At 39.6% G+C, this 15,765-nt stretch overlaps 1 non-coding gene across 1 annotated transcript; it reads left to right on the top strand.

The window, feature by feature from the left end:
• The first annotated feature begins 13,665 nt into the window (after window positions 1-13,665).
• Window positions 13,666-13,772, top strand: LOC112659136 (U6 spliceosomal RNA). The gene has a single exon (XR_003136206.1). It is a non-coding gene; the product is annotated as a U6 spliceosomal RNA (small nuclear RNA).
• Window positions 13,773-15,765: the final 1,993 nt, after the last annotated feature.

Below are 15,765 nucleotides of genomic sequence, written 5' to 3'. Positions count from 1 at the left end.
CTACTTCATTTGTAGACTGTGTGCGTATGCACGATATAGTCACATGTATGAACTAGGGGGGATCTTTCTCTCGTTTCTGATTTCCTTTTTAATCCAGTCCCCCAATTAAATCTTGTCATAATTGCAAACAAGAATGTTTGGCCCTTAGCACTTTTCCATTTAGGTTAAAAATTTCAAGAGTAGCTTAATATGTTAAGCCTATGTGGTTCTCTTATGTTTATGGGCGTGTTATCACAACAGGACTTTTACTTCCTAGTTGTAAAAATCTTTTGAAATCACCCTTTGAACCTGCCCTCAGCACTTAGAGGATTTATGGCATTTGTTTTTAATTTGCAAACCTAAGCACTGACCCAGCCAAAGTCCCCGGCTGGCTGAATTCAATTTTTCTCAGCTCCTGGGTTCAATGGCAAGTAACATCAGCCAGTTTATCAAGGGGTGGAGTCCTGCTGCCTGCAGGTTGGTTGTATGCCTCTCAAGCCCTGAAGCCCTCGAGGGATCTAGGATTGTAATAAATACTACCTCTCAAACTTCCCTTCTAGCAGGACTTGTAACTAAGGAGTGAAAAGCTTATCCCTTAGGGCCTTGAGGACGCAGACCAAAGCAAGTCACAGTGAATATAAATGTAAAAAAAACTATTTATCATCTAATTCTAGGTGAATTTTGTCCATATAACTGGAGTCGAATACCAGGCTACCCATTTATACTTGAATCTTGTCCATGTGTCTCCATCTCCAGGGCTACCACGCAAGTCCACTCTGGCCCCTGGGGTACAGCAGTGGTGTCCCAGCCAGTCTCCTCACACCACCCTGCTCTCCCACATGCCAGTGTCCGCAGCAGCCAGTGATCTTTGAAAACAAACATCGAATCAGGTCATTTACCTAGCCTATTAAAAAAAATACAATGATTTCTCAAAACTCCTCAAAGTGGGGCCACTCAGTATTGGCCTTCCCACTTCCCTGGTTTCATCCAAAGCCACCCCCCTTCCGCTTTCTGTGCCTCCACCTCCAACTACTCTGCAGCCTCTACCCCTGCTCTGGAATGCCTCCACTCTGCTTCACCGATAGGCAACACATGGGGTAGTGGTTGACAAGACTGGTTCTGGGAAATCACAGGTGGGGCTGCACTGAGAATTCCAGGAGTTACTATGTGAAACACTCAGAACAAAGCCTGGCACATAGTAAACACTCAGTAAGTAATAGCTGTTACTGCTCATCCTTCAACTCTTGGCCCACAGCCCTTCCCCAGAGAGGTCCCTCCAATTGTCCCGAAGTCAGGACCACCTGTTAGGTACACTCACAATTTCCTGCTTGTCTTTATTGGCACAAGTTGTGTGTATATATATATATATATATATATATATATATATATATATTATTATAGGATTACTTTTTCTTCTCTCTTCTGCTAGACTGTAAGCATGCTAAAGGCAGGAATCATGTCTGTTTTTTTTTTTTTTTTTTCACCATATATTCCAAGCATCTAAATCAGTACCTAGAGAGTGTGGGGTGGTCGGTATATATTTATTAAGGGCTATTGAAAGAATGAAAGAGTGGATGGATGGATGGATGGATGGATGGGTGGGTGGGTGGGTGAATACATTTGGTAAAGTGTTAAACTGGTTAAGATAAAGCTCTGAAAAGATTATCAGAGATTTAAGCACAATACAGGTGCTGTGGACATAGAAATGAATGTGGGATGGTAGCATATTACCAATGACTTAAAAGAAGGAGAGTTTTGAGATTTGTTTAACAAATATTTACTTTCTGCAGAAAGGGGCACTCCAGCTGAACCTCATAGAGTAAGTAGGGCTGCAGGAAGAGGACGGTTCTAGGAAGGCCTCACACCCTAACACTGAAGAGCACAGACCTGGTTTGTATTCCCTACCACTCCCTACCTGTCATCAGGGAACATGCTACTTCCTGTGCCCAACTCCATTTCTCCTTCAACAAAATAGGGAAATAAGAATGCTTCCTCGCAGGGTGTCTGGGTGGCTCAGTCCATTAAGCATCCGCTTTCAGTTCAGTTCATGAAGTCAGGGTCCTGGGATCGAGCCCAGCATTGGGCTCCCCCCTCAGCAGGAAGCCTACTTCTCCCCCTTCTCTGTCTCTCCTCTCCACTCATGCTCTCTCTCAAATAAATAAATAAAACCTTAAAAAAAAAATTAAAAAAAGGATGCCTCTTCACAGTGGTATCATGAGGCTTAAGTAAATTTTGAATGTAGAATGTCCTGCTCAGTGCCTGGAGCATGGTAATAAGAAACTGCCACTCTGGACCTAGTCTGAAGATACTCAAGGGAGTAACAGTTTATGCTGCTGTGTTGGGAGGCGTAGAGGTCAGATGTGAATCACAGCCCTGCAGAAAATCTTCCGTCCTGCAAGATGGGACAAATGTGGTTATACCTCACCGGGGCATATGGCTTCATCACTTGGAACCTGACTTCCTTTTACCTCCTGCTATGAACCCCAAGTCCTGGAGGTTTCCGCTGCTATTTTCACTGATGACAAACCTAACTTCCTAATTACTTGAATCACTGAAATTACTATAACTTGAATTTTTTTTCAAATGCGAGTCATTCTGTAGAGACTACTAATTTTCTCTTATTAAAATAAAATCCTAAAATAATCTAGTTGTTCCTTCTCTCCCCTTAGGCTCTGCCAAAAAGAATGGGGAACATGTACTTTTGAAATCACCTCATGTCTCCTTGATTTCCTCATTCGCCAGCAGAAAATTCAATAATAAGCCCAGCACAATTCACAGGGAGGGGAGAAAGTTTCCCATACTGGTCCTTGGGGAAAAGGCTGATGGCAGAGTGAAAATTTAATAGCTGGGCAGCCGGGGTGGCTCAGCGGTTTAGTGCTGCCGTCCGCCCAGGGCGTGATCCTGGAGACCCAGGATCGAGTCCCATGTCCAGCTCCCTGCGTGGAGCCTGCTTCTCCCTCTGCCTGTGTGTCTGCCTCTCTCTCTCTCTCTCTCTCTCTGTGTGTGTGTGTGTCTCTCATGAATAAATAAATGAAATTTTTGGGATCCCTGGGTGGCGCAGCGGTTTGGCGCCTGCCTTTGGCCCAGGGAGCGATCCTGGAGACCCGGGATCGAATCCCACGTCGGGCTCCCGGTGCATGGAGCCTGCTTCTCCCTCTGCCTGTGTCTCTGCCTCTCTCTCTCTCTCTGTGACTATCATAAATAAATAATTAAAAAAATTTAAAAAAAAATAAAATAAAATAAATGAAATTTTTAAAAAATGTTTTTTTAAAAAGAAAATTTAATAGCTGCCTGACACCCTAAAGTAAAGGGAGTCTGAACCATTCGAACAGTTGCATACTTACAAGAAATAGGTGATTATGTTATCCCTGCTGGAAAAGGACAGTGTGTGGGGTTTTTACTTGTGTGTGCAACATATGGGAGACTGCAAAGACTGCACAGATGACAGACACAGAAGGATGTGCTTCTCCAGGAAGGCAAAAAATAATTTAGTGCTTGGTAATATGAGAGGTTGGGTGATGGACAGAATTTGCTTTAAGTGAGATGGCTATGGGTAGTGAGGTATCTATAATACAGATAGTTCTTAAATATCACTAGAAATTATCCTATGGAAATAGCCACACTTGTGAGCATATAATTTCTTCCATTAAATTCAGATCATTTCAGATCTTCAAGCGAGTCTTTGCATGAGAGATGTTATTCATGAGACTATTTTTCTCTGTCTGGTTCAGAACAGATAATCCCAAATAATGGTATAGCCTAACACGTTTATCTCATTTAATTTTGCAGTAACCCCTCAAAGAGCCACTCTTAAGGTTTCCCTTTTACTGATGAGCATTACCTAGTTGGGAAGTGGACATAGCAAACCTGGGTCTTCAGTACCTAAAATTTTCCTGCCCACAGTATTTTTTTTTAAAGATTTTATTTATTTATTTATGAGAGAGTGAGAGACAGACAGACAGAGGCACAGGCAGAGGGAGAAGCAGGCTCCATGCAGGGAGCCTGACATGGAACTCGATCCTGGGTCTCCAGGATCAGGCCCTGGGCTGAAGGCGGTGCTAAACCATTGAGCCACCTGGGCTGCCCTCTTGCCCACAGTATTGTCCTCCCAACACTCAAGCATTTCAGGAACACAAAAGGTTTTCAATTCCTACAAGTTTCTACCATTTTCAAAATATACATCTAAAAAAAATAATAAGCTGGTCTAACTATGAGTGTAATTAATACTCAGTATTTCCACAGTGAATTTTGGTTTAAAAGGGTTTTGTGTTTATTATACGATTTAATCATCAACAACCTGTGAGGTAAAATTACTTCCTTTATTCTACAGACAGAAAACTGAATCTAGGAAGGGATCAACAAACCTGCCTGGGTCACAGAATCAAACCCGGCTTCTCTGCCTCCACAGCCTTCCCTGCCTTGGCTGTACCATCCTTACCCAGCCTCATTGTTTTCTCTGCCTTTCCTGTCCTGCCAACACGGCCTTTGTGTTCCTTTGCACTTCCTGATGCAAGGTGCAAGTACAAGTAGGCAAACGCTTGGTGCCACAGGCCTGCGATTCTGGACAAGCTGATGCAATCAACTTTCTGACCGTACCCTCCAGGAATACGTCACAGGAGAGAGAGCTGCTGGCTTTTCTTGTTTTGTTTTAAACAGTAATAGATGTTTGAGTTGTTATCACTGTTTGAGGTTTCTAATCAGCCAAAACTGTCTGCTCTATAATACAGGCTGACCTTCTAGGTTGATAAACCTGTATCATTACCGGCTTCTGCAGAAGTTGGTGTTTGCATATTATTTTGGGGACAGAGCTCTGACAACAGCAAGAACAGCAAGTATGATACATTATTATAGGGCAGGCTGGCTGTGAGAATGGCACTTTTAGTTGTGCCAGGCAGTGGCAAGCCCATGACTTTATATCAAGGCCAGAAGTAAATTTAGGTTTTCTCTACATGCTTAGTCTCTAGATCAAGCCAGAACAACAATTTTTGTCTCCATCAATTAGAGGAGCCAGTCTCTAAGGGGTCATAGCTGGTTTATTTGCCGTGTCTGTGACAGCAACTATGCCAACAGCAGCTGGCGTATGTCACTCATGTGAATGAGAAAGTATAGTCCTGGCTTTATTTGGCAAGACCTGTCATCAAACCAAAAAGTCAAAAAAGCAGTAAACTGTTTGTTTTTATATGTCATGGCAAACTGGAGAGCTCCCTCAATTTTTTCAGAATTCTTAAGCCTGTAAATGGACTGACCATTACCTAGCATGATGTCTGCTGTCAATTCCCTTCAAGACTATTTAGTGAGGACCTCCTGTATGGAAAGTGCTACTTATCTGGAATAAACATCATTAAACACACACACACACACACACACACACACACACACACACACACACAGGCTATATCAGCTAGCCCTGCAAATTTTTTGTCCTGGAAACTCCCATGAAATCTGGGCTTCTTGAAAATCAGGACTTCTATGATCCTTGACATCACCCATAAGCATAAACCTTAAACCCATAGGTTTAAGCCAGTAGACCTCTTGAGCCCACCCTCCTGAGCAAGGTTTTGATGAATACATTACAATACCCAGCATTACCTAGATCTTATAGGTACATGAGCATCTTTTCCCAAATTCCCATCCCTTTTATTTGTCATATCTCTTTACTACCCTTAATATTATTTACTCAATATTTTTCTTAAAATGGACCTCACTTTTTCACACTTCAACTGACTTACTTGAAAAGGAAAATTACATTACAAAAAAATTACATTTCCAAATGGAAAACCAACATCAACGATCATAAATAGAAGATAGCCATAGAAATAAATATAATGAAGTAAAACAGTACTATTAAAATTCCAGCTGTACATTTCTGTTCCCAGCTAAGATGGTGTCATAGGAACCATGTCTACCTTCCTGCCTCAATCAACCGAAATGGACATTGGACATCAGACAACAAAGAACAGTGATATCTGAGAAAGGGAAGCAGTGAAGTGAGCCCTGACAGTTTTTCCAGCTTACTGTCTATCCAAGCAGCAGTACAGGAGAAGAAACCCGGGCAAAACTCAGGAATCTCCCTGAATGTAACACATGTCACTAAAAGTCCAGGGAGAACAGGCTAGACACAGATCAGAATGGAGAGAGCTACACTGAAATGGCCCAGGGATATGCAGAAGTTCCCCCTTAGCCCTCAGCAGAGGACTGCCCAGCACATGAATAGGAGGAACCTATGAGGATGGAGAAAGAATCCTTCAAACAACTAGAGGAAATAGGACTTGGGGCTCTCACAAGGCCAAGTATCATGCCTGCTGCTATGAGCCAGATTGGAAAACCTCATGATTCACAAGTTATTGTGTAGATAGCCCAGAAGATATTGCCTCTGGAAGTGGTGAATGATTATTCCTAGGGTGGCTAGTGCTCTGGTGGCATTTAACAAATCTTAAAAACAAAACCCAAAAGGATCAAACTGTTTCCACATAACTTAATTGTGACTCAGAACAAAACTCAATTATATTTACAGGAATACAGAAATATTCGGCACCCAACAAGGTGGAATTCACAATGTTTTTGCAATGAATCTTAAAAATTTACTAACAAACAGTATCTTTGATGAGGAGAAAAACAAATTAATCAATCAAAACCAACCCAGAACTGGCATTGGTGTTAGAATCAGTAGAGAAGGACATTAAAACAGCTATTATAACTCTATTCCATATTTTCAAAAAGTTAACTGGAGACAAAGAAGATACTAAAAATACCATATCACACAATTTTTAAAAAAAGATTAAAATTGAGCTTTTAGAAATGAAAATCACAGTGCTCAAGATGAAGAATATACCAGGATCAATGACAGATTAGATATTGAGTAAGAAAAGATCCATGGGTTTAAAGGCATAACAATAGGAATGATGCAAAAGGAAGCAAAGTAATTTGCTTTGGGACAATTTTAAGCAGCCTAGTATATCTGTACTTGGAGTCCACAAAGGAGATGAGAGACAAAAGAGGGCAGAAAAAAATACTTAATAATAGCCCCAAATTTTCCAAAATGGATAAAAGCTATAAACTTAAAAATCTAAGAAACTTAATGAAAACTATACTAGGGAACATTATAATCAAATTGCTATAAGCCAGTGATTAAAGAGGAAAATCTTAAAAACAACCAGAAGAAAAAAGTCATCGTACACAGAGAGGAACAAAAACAAGAATGTCAGAGTATTTCTCATTGAATACTATGCAAGCAAGAAGACACAGGAGCACCATCTTTAAAGTACTGACAGTACTGTTACCCTAGAAACCTCTATCAAGGAAAAATAACTTTCAAAAATAAAGCCACAATAAATCTCCACTGGTTGTTTATAGTCATTCTTAGAATAAAGATCAAACCCCTTAACATAATAAAAAAATTTTAATTAAAAAGACATTTTCAGACCTACAAAACTTGAAAGAATTCATCACAGTTGACCTGCCCAAGAAAAAAATATTACCACAAGTCCTTCAGGAAGAAGAAAAATACTAAGGCGGGACTGTGGATTTACACAATGGGATGAAGAACATTGGATTTGGTATCACTTAGACAGATTGAGAGAGATGCTTCTCCTGGGTTGGAAAGCTTAATATTGTTAAGAAGTCAGCTCTCCTCAAATTAACCTATAGATTTGGTGCAGTCCAAACAAAATCCTACCCGGTCTTTGGATTAAAATTGACAAGCTGATTTTGAAATGTATATGGAAATGCAAAGGACCTCTAGAACAGCCAATATAAAACTACTGCAAGCCAGACAGTATAGTAGTGGCATAAAAATAAACATACTGATCATGAAAGTAGAGGAGAAATAGACCCACACATAGACAGATGATGGATTTTTGACACAGGTGTGAAGGTCATTCAGTAGAGAAGGTATAATCTTTTCAATAATAATATGGGTCGATTGAGTATCGTCCCAAAAAGAACTGCAATTCATACCTTATCCCATAAGCAAAAATGAGCTCAAAATGGATCATAGACTTAAATATAAAATCTAAAGTTATGAAACTTCTTGGAGAAAAAATATGAGAAAAATCTCTGTGACCTGGGCTTAGGCAAAGATTTCTTTAGTAAGACATGAAAAGCACAACATATAAGAGAAAAAGTAAATGATAAATGGGACAAATGTATCAAAATTTAAAGCTTTTGCTCTTACAAAATACTCTTAAAAGAATGAGTAGACAAGCCACAGACTGGGAAAAAATATTTGAAAATTGTAGACCTAATAAAGTACTCATTTCCAAGTTTGATAAAGAACTCTGAAACCCAATCATAAAGAGACAATTTTTTTTTAAATTAGCAAACATTTTGAAAAGACACCTTCCCAAAGAAGGTAAATAGATGGCAAACAAAACATAACAAAATATGTTCAACATCATTAGTCATTAGGAAAATGTAATTTAAAACCATAGTGTGATATGACTACATACCTACCAGAATGGCTGAAATTGAAATGACTTAAAAATGAGTGTTCATAGTAGGTTTATTTGTAATTGCCCCAAACTGGAAACAGCTCAAATGTCCATCAGCAGGCAAATGGGTAAACAAATTGTGGCATATTCCTATAATGGAATACTTCCCAGCTATAAAAATGAATGGACTACTGACACAAACAGTCATGTTGGATGAGTCTCAAAATAAATATATTAAGTGAAAGCAACGAGACCAAAAAAAAGATTATACACTGTATCATTCAATTTACATAAAGCTCTCAAAAATGCAAACCGCTCTATAGTAGCAGAAAGAAGGTCAAGAGTTATGTGGGAAGAGGTGGAAGTGATGAGGTGTGGGAGGGAAAGATCACTGTGGGTCACAAGGAAAATTTTGGGGGTGATGGAAATATTAATTAACTTGATTGTGGTAATGGTCTCAAGGTGGATATACATGTTATTTCAAATTATACCCTTTAAATACATAGTTTGTTTTATATCAATTATACCTCAAGAAATCTATTAAAAATATTCTGTTGCCTGACTGAAGTTTGCTCTTCCTTTAGCAATAAGGCAGATGAGCTCTGGTTGGAAGGCCATTAAAGACACACCAGCACAGAGGCTTTTACCTTGGAGCCCAAACAGAGATTGAAAGACCATTTAAAAGAGAATAACGTTTGACTTCTGTGATTCAGTGTTATTAAATGCTCTATGAACCACTTTAAACAACCTCATATGTCAGCAGGTGGGGCATGTATTCACCACACACTTTGGGAAATAATGAACCAAGAAAAACCTTGTAAGAATATAGCAAGTAAAAAAAAAAAAAAAAAAAAGAATATAGCAAGTATCATGAGGTAACTTCACATAATAACTATTCAATTGAAACTGGAATTCTACAGCCTTGCTTAATGTTGGGATAATGATGACTCAAGAACGAACCCTGCTCAAGTGAGGAATGCAGGTCCCCCTTTCCAGATTCCTCTGGGGCAGTGGAGTGACTATGGTTTCTTAGAGTTTCTTCACACCCCCCAAATTCTGCATTTTATAGTAGCCCATTGATGTTCTGGTCTCTTACTCAAAATAATGCAATTACAATGATTACTTTCAAAGTAAGATCTACAGTAGGCAAGAAAAGGTGAATATACAAATTTCCAGAAGTAGAGCCATTCCTACCTCACTTGCCTGTCTTGGGGCAAGGGAGAAAGCAGACCTTTGGTGTCCTACAGAAAGGGCAAGAGTATCACTGGAGGGGACTCCTGGCGGAGAAAGTTCAGATTTTAATTTAAAAATCATGAAGGAAATGAGGGATGGAACTTAGAAAGGAAAGGGGAGAAAAGGTTGACTTTTCTTTTGCTTTTTAAAGATGGTTCGTCTCCATGATTTTTGCATGAAGTCTGCAAGGTTGAGAGGCTGCCTTAGAGCTGATTTAAGGATGGATTCAGGCCAAGTTTGTTCACAGATTTGTGTTGAAAACCCACCCTCTCCCTATTGTCACCACTTCCTCTACTTCATCAATGAAGTATCACAGGCATCTTTTTTTTAAAAAGATTTTATTTATTTATTCATGAGAGAGAGAGAGAGAGAGAGAGAGAGAGGCAGAGACACAGGCAGACGGAGAAGCAGGCTCCCTGCAGGGAGCTCAATGTGGGATTCCATCCCAGGACTCCAGGATCACGCCCTGGGCCCAAGGGAGGTGCTAAACCACTGAGCCACCCAGGGATTCTGTATCACAGGCTTCTTATTCCTCAATCAGCATTTAGGCTTTGGGTCTATGAAAATGCATGTCCCCTCTGGATGTGATAGAGCTTTCAGCTGTCATCATCAGAGAGAAGGAGGCCCTTATCTCTCTTTTCATGCCCTGTTTCATTTCTACCAGCTCCAGACTCCAGGGATGAGGGGCTGCAAATATTTTTGATTCCAGAACACCATTTGGGTCACACTTAGTAGCAAGTGGAGTCTGATGTCAAAAGTCATACCTCCAGAGAGCAGTCTTCCTCCTCCTATGAAGAATTTGTAAGCTGAGTCAGATTCTCCTCAGAGCCTCACATCCTGAAATTAGTCTAGGCCACTAGGAATGTAGGAAGACCCAAAGGTCTGGGCCACTTGTTGTCTCAGTTTCACCAAGTGACCACAATCCTGCTTGTAGTTTCTCACATGTAACTCTGTCCTTCCCACCTATCTTTGAAACTCTTCTAAGTCAACTCTGAACACACATGTACATACACACACACAAACTGCTGAACCCCCTCTCAGCAAGACTCTGGACAAGGGGCAAGTTACTGAACATTTCTATGGTTTAGTTCCCCACCTGTAACCCTGAGACACTGGGACATGTATCTCATGGAATTCTCATGATGATTAAATTAGTTTATATCTGAAAGGTTATTAGATCAGTCCCTAACATATAGCAAGAACTCAATAAACTTCTGTTTTTTATGTTAGGGACTCTTCTTTTTGGCTTCCTTAATTCCCTTCTCTGTTATTCTGCTCACACATTTTCTATGTCATTATCTGCTTAGGCATCTCTCTCCTCCACGGTGCTATAGTTTCTTTGAGGATAGGAACTGTGTTAGGTCTGTTTTTGTAATCCCTAACATTGAGCACAATTTCTGACACACAGGCATACAATGAAGGTGGGATCAATAAATAAGTCACTGGATGAAAAATTTAATATCTGAACAAAGGGTAGCCTTTTTTTTTTCTATAGGAAAAAAGAAAGAAAATATACCAGATTGTTAAGAGTACTTAGCCCTAGAGGGTGAAATGATGTATAACATGTATTTTCTTCTTTCTCCTTTTCTATTTTTTCCCTACAAGGAGGGTGTGGATAGGGCAGAGTGGTTTCATGACAGTGTATGCAGAGGACTGGGCTCTACTCTAACCAGAGAACTTCGGGAATTATATAGTGATGATAACATGAGCTGCATTCACAAATGAACTTGGAAATTTTAGCATCTGAACACAATAGCAATTTATTTCTTACTTTCATGTTGAGGGTGTGTGCGTTTGTACGTACTCCATAAAGTCATTCAGGGACCCAGCCCCACAGAAGCTCCTCCATCTACACATGGTTACCAGGTCACCCTCAATGTCTACACATCTGGCCAGTGGACTGGGGAAGAGAGGGCACGAGTAAGTTCATGTGGGAGTTTTACCTCACTTCTGCCCACATTCCCCTTGTCCAAATTGAGTAACATTGCCCCCGTTGGCAAGAAGGCTGGAGCATGTAGTCTAGCCATATATCCCAACAGAAAGGAAATGGGTTTGGTGAAGGGGCAGAGGATGAGTTAGCTTTCCTCCCCTGTATTCTCTCCAGTCTTGCCTGTTGATGCAATCTCCTGACTGGCCTCCCCTCCTCTTCCCTCTCCCTTTCAATTTATCTTCCACATAGCTGCCAAAGTGACTTTTCTCAAATAAATATTTGACTTGTCACTTGCCTTACTTAGCTCCCTTTCATCAACTAAATAAAGTTCAAATCTCTGTAAGCTATATCTCTCAGCCCATAAACTCAGGGGCACAAGTAATATTTCTGTTTGTGACTGGATTTAATTTCAGTGTTGAGCTCCTATCCTGCCAGGTAGTAGAGTTTTCTCCCCTTTACCCTGGAGTACAATCTGAGTTCTTGGGAGTATCACAGTACAAAGCATCAAGTGGGCATAAGATCCTCAGTGTTAACCTCAGAGGGGTTTTCTGAAAGCAACTAAAGGCAATCTCTTGCCATCAGAACACTGCAAGAAACCATTTTAAGAATTTCATTCAAATTGTCAGTGAAAGGAAGCAAACCAAACCCAGCATACTGAAAAACAAACAAGCAAACAAATGAAATAGAATAAGAAAATGAGTCACTGGGGATGGAGGTGGAGAAGCCATTAAAAAAGAATTCATGGTAGAAGCAGAATCTCTTGTGTATTTATCTTTATAAAAGAATAGAAAAGCAACTTGAAAAAAGAAGTCTAGAGTATTAGCCAGCTAGCTAGTATTAGTGTAAATGAGTGGCAGTATGTGTTTTAATGCTTTTTATTGGTATTTTAATTTGTCTCTAAGCACCATATTTACATCTTATACAGTTCCACTGAAACCAAAGTGCAGCTTTCACTTTAATGTTTATTGGCATACAAAATAATTCCAACAAACAATATAGAGATGTATCTGCTTTGCTGAATTATACTCAGAAGTATGAAGAAAGAGAATGTGTCCAGATATAGAAATGACAAAACATTATATCTGGAAGGATCTTTCATCTTGTGTATAGAGAAACTGGAGTATTTAGAAGTGATGGCTCACCCAAGATCATGTAGTGACAAACTGAGGCCTGGATGCAGACATCTACACCTACTCTCAGCTGGAACAATCAGGTGGTTGAGGAAATTGTCACATTTCACTCAGAGCTCCAGAAGGTAGAACCCCTGAATGCTGCTGGGAAATATGTTTCAAAGCATAAAGCAACATTCAGTAGCCATGGGTTTTCTTGTACTCTGAATGCCTTCTACCTTCTTCTAGATAGAGTCAGACCTCACTTTTAGCACTCTAAACCTCCCCCTGGCTAATGTGATTCCTTGCCCACACTTACCAGGTACCATGCACATTCCCTCTCCTCTGTTCACAGGACCTCTCCTCCAGTTGCTCCTGGAGAATGATCCTTCCCCAGTGCATGCAATCTTGTGGGAGGATCTTTTCCAGTGTTTGTTGTTCCTTGGTTGAGGAGAGTCTATGTGATATATAAGCCAATGAGAGTCCTTCTTGTAGACATTCAGATCTTAATCAGAGTGACACAAAGATAAGAAAATCATTGGAGTCACCCAGTGGTACACCCAAAAGAGACTATCCATTAGTGCCTGCTCTCAAGATACCCAGTGCTTCCCTAGCTCCCAGTCTTTCTGAGAACTGGTTATTTAGCTTTTCCTTCAGTTGTCTGAGTCATTTCAGATCCATCCAATAAATTTCTTTCTTTGCCTAAGTTTGTTAATTTGGTTTTGGTTACTTGTAAATAGCCTGAATTGATAAAACATTCAGTGGGCAGTCCTATTGATCCAAGTCCATTTAACTGACTTAAGCAAATGGGTTAACTACTATCTCAGAATGCTGGTGACTAATAGCTAGTATGCCTCACTCTAGTACATCCATGGACTCCATTTGAGTTTTGTACTTACCACATATTGTGTTTGTTCCCAAACCTGCTCATGCCAATTACACATATGGTTGCAATTTCGTAATGTAATTAAATATTAACTAATGAGTGCTTGCTTTGGCAGCACATATGCTAAAATTGGAAGGATATGAAGAAGATTAGCATGGCCCCTGTGCAGGGATGACTCACAAATTCGTGAAGCACTCCGTATTTTTCCAAGAACCATAAGATACGTAGGAATATCAAAGAGGTAAAAAACCTACACTCTGAAAACTATAAAACACTGATGAAAGAAATTGAAAATAACACAAAGAACTGGAAAAACATTGCATGCTCATGAATTAAAAGAACAAATATTGATAAAATGTCTATTTTACCCAAAGCAATCTACACGTTTAATGCAACCCCTATCAAAACAACAACAGCATTTTCCACAGAGCTAGCACTAACAATCCTAACATTTGCATGGAACCACAGAAGATGCTGAATAGCAAAGCAACCTTGAAAAAGAAAGCAAAGCAGGAGGCATCACAATTCCAGACTTCAAGTTATATTACAAAGCTGTAGTAACCAAAATAGTATGGTATTGGCACAAAAAATGAACACATAGATCAATAGAACAGAATAGAAAACCCAGAAATGAACTCACAACTATATGGTCAATATGGTCAATTAATCTTCAACAAAGCAGGGAAGAATATCCAATGGGAAAAAAAAACTCTTCAACAAATGGTGTTGGGAAAATTGGACAGCAACATGCAAAAGAATGAAGCTGGATCACTTTCTTGCACCATACACAAAAGTAAATTCAAAATGAATTAAAGACCAAATATGAGTCAGGAAACCATTAAAATCCTGGAGGAGAACACAGGCAGTAACCTCCTTGACTTTGGCTATAGCAACCTCTCACTAGATATGTCTCCTGACGTAAGGGGAACAAAAGCAAAAGTAAACTATTGGGACTACATCAGAATAAAAAGCTCTTGCTTTTTTCCAGCAAAGGAAACAATCAACAAAACTAAAAGGCAACCTACAGAATGGGAGTAGATGTTTGCAAATTCCATATTGGATAAAGGGTTAGTATCTATAATCTATAAAGAACTTATAAAACTCAACACCCAAAAAACAATCCAGTTAAAATAAATGGGGAGAGGACACAAATAGACATTTTTCCAAAGAAGACATACAGATGGGCAACAGACCCATAAAAAGATGCTCAATACCATTCATCATCAGGGAAATGCAAATCAAAACAACAATGAGATATCACCTCACACCAGTCAGAATGGTTAAAATTAACAACACAGGAGACAACAAGTGTTGGCGAGGATGCAGAGGAAAGGGAGCCCTCTTACATCGTTGGTGGAAATGCAAACTGGTGCAGCCACCCTGGAAAACAGTATGGAGGCTCTTCAAAAATTTAAAAATAGAACTACCCTATGATCCAGCAATTGCATTACTACGTTTTTACCCCAAAAATACAAAAATATGAATTTGAAGGGATACATGTACCCCAATGGTTATAGCAGCATTATCAACAATAGCCAAATTATGGAAAGAGCCCCAGTGTATATAAATTTATATATTTATATATAAAGATGATGTGATATATATATTTATATATAATATGTATATATTATATATATATACATATAAAGATATGTGATTTATATATATGGCATGTTACTCAACCTTAAACAAGAATGAAATCTTACCATTTGCAACGATGTGGATGGAGCTAAAGAGTTTTATGCTAAGCGAAATAAGTCAGAGAAAGATGAATACCATGTGATTTTACTCATAGGTAAAATTTAAGATGCAAAACAAATGATCATAGGGGAAAAATAGAGACAAACCAAGAAACAGACTCTTAACTATAGAGAACAAACTGATGGTTACTAGAGGGGAGGTGGGTGGGGGATTGGTGAAATAGGTGATGGGGATGAAGAAGTGCACTTACTGTGATGAGCACAGAGGGTTGTATGGAAGTGTTGCATCACTTAAGTTGTACACCTGAAACTTATATTACACTGTATGTTAACTAAGTGGATTTTTTTTTTAAGATTTTATTTATTTATTCATGAGAGACAGAGAGAGAGAGAGAGAGGTAAAGACATAGACAGAGAGAGAAGCAGGCTCCATGCAGGAAGCCTGATGTGGGACTTGATCCTGGGACTCCAGGATCATGCCCTGGGCTGAAGGCAGGGA

The sequence above is a fragment of the Canis lupus genome, chromosome 2 (genome assembly GCF_003254725.2).
Source record: "Canis lupus dingo isolate Sandy chromosome 2, ASM325472v2, whole genome shotgun sequence".
Lineage (NCBI taxonomy): Eukaryota > Metazoa > Chordata > Mammalia > Carnivora > Canidae > Canis > Canis lupus.
This window is presented reverse-complemented; position numbering and strand designations above follow the sequence as displayed.